We start from the raw sequence: 2,062 nt of genomic DNA on the forward strand, positions 1-2,062 counted from the left end.
GCAGGAATGTGCTGATGCTGACAGGGACCAGTGGCCACCAACAGGCTCCCAGGCCAGCAGGAGGCTTCAATAGCCCACTGTGCTGCTCTCAGGGAGTTTACCTGGAATTACTGATCCGCATTCATAAACATGATCACGTTAATTGGCTGCTGCGGCCTCAGCCGCCGTCTCCTCCCAGCACTGGGACTTCATCTCCCTTCCCATCCCAAATGTCATGATGTCTCTGTTCCTCCATCTGCTTGGCTCCACAGCTGAGGACAGAGAAATGGCAGGAGAAGGGTGGAGGACTCACAGGTGAGTCCGTGAGCCCGGAGCTGGTGACAGACACCCACTGCCACCACCTCCACTCTGCAGAGTGGTGCCTTGAAAATAAACTGCCAAAGAAGGGATCACGAGGTCTGCAGGAAGCCCTGCAGCCACAGGCAGTGATGACCTGGGGACAGACACCTTGGCCAGAGACCAGCTTTTCTTGCAGGAGCCATGTCCTGGTGGCAGGAGAAGGAGCAGATCCCAGCTGAGGACAGAGCCACCCAGGCTGCTCAGCCCGAGATCAGGCTCGCGCTCCTCTCGCTTGGAGCTGGGCCAATCACTTCTAGTAAATTATTCATCTGACAAATTTAGCCTGTTATTCTAATCATGCTCTACCCAGAGTTTTACAGATTTCGTTATTATCTCAAATTGTGCAAATACCACAGAAACCTCTCCTGGGCTCTGGCGCACTCTGCCTTCAGCTCAGCTCATCTGCCACATCCAACACGGGGTTTCTAACATCTGGTGCCAAACCCTCCATCCCCAGTGAGGCCAAAGGACCTTGTGGAGATGAGCAGCATCCCTATGAGGCTCAATACTTCTTCTGAAGGGAGAAATATCTACCACATGAGAACCATCTACTGACAACCCAGAGGCCAGCAGGATCAGAGGCCACAGATGGACCCATTTTATGCTGGTTTGACTTTTTTCCACCTCCATCCTTGCATCTGGCACAGAGGAGGAAAATGTCACCGCTGTTCCTTTTCAACCTGGGCTGTCGTGGCCTTAGGAAACCAGAAAAAGCTTTTCCCTTCCTCCCCACATGCCCACAGTTTCTCCTGCCGAGGTTTCTCTGTAACCACAAGGGTACAGCTAAAATTTCACATTGCCAAGGGGAATCACACACCTTGTGCAGAACACACAGCCTGGGAAACAATGTGCCATGGAGCAAGGATGAGGGGAGGTGGATGGGTTTATTATGGATGAGCCAAGACTGTTCAGACCCACCAGTGCAACAGAGACATGTACAGGGAGCTGTCAACCACACACACCAATAAGCACCACAGCTGAGGTGCTTGAATCTCCTGCCCCACTGCTGGGAGAAAAATCAGCTGGAGATCTGAGCTCCTCACTCACCTGAGGCTGGTGGAGAAATGACACAGGCAAAGCAAGCCCACATCTCTAGCAACAGGGCTTGAGTCTGCTGCTGCTCACACAATGTTGGCCTGCTCACACCCTGCTTAGTGGGAGAAAAACTGGGCAAAGAGCCCCCAGGAGCCCCAAATGAACCATTCCCAAGAGCTGGGCTGCACCATTTCACCAAAAACAACTTTTACATACAGACCTGCCAAGCCTCTCCAGCAAGTTATTGTGGGACACTTGAACTACCCTTGTTACAAAGAGTTAATTAGCTGAACAGCAGAGATAGATGCAAAACACAGAGCAACAGATTTAAGGACGAGGTTTACTTGCCAGAAGAAAACCATAAAAGAAATAGAAAAAAAAAAAAAAACAACAAAAAGGGCACAGGGCGTTCTAACTTTTATATTTTTCTCTGGCAAGGCTGAAGAAGCGAATGGATGGAAAGGACCAAATGTGAACACACTTGTCCCGCCACGCCCGGCCGGCAGGGAGGGGGATGCTCAGCAGGACAAGCCCCGTGCCCGCCTCCCTCTGGAAGACTAGTGATTTTGTTGTTGTTTGGCTCATCCCACCACAACAAGTCACAGTCTGCCCCAGGGCGGGGGGCCTCCCCAGCAAAGCCAAGGACCAGCCGGCGGCAGGGGCTGCCCGAGACCCTTCTTCCACTTCT

At 52.1% G+C, this 2,062-nt stretch overlaps 1 protein-coding gene across 1 annotated transcript in view; it reads left to right on the plus strand.

Moving 5' to 3' along the window:
• Positions 1-2,062, plus strand: part of LOC104394460 (apoptosis-enhancing nuclease-like) — a 17,841-nt gene that overhangs the window by 13,332 nt on the left and 2,447 nt on the right. The window lies entirely within an intron of this gene.

The sequence above is a fragment of the Chaetura pelagica genome, unplaced genomic scaffold (assembly GCF_000747805.2).
Source record: "Chaetura pelagica isolate M959 unplaced genomic scaffold, ChaPel_1.0 scaffold428, whole genome shotgun sequence".
Lineage (NCBI taxonomy): Eukaryota > Metazoa > Chordata > Aves > Apodiformes > Apodidae > Chaetura > Chaetura pelagica.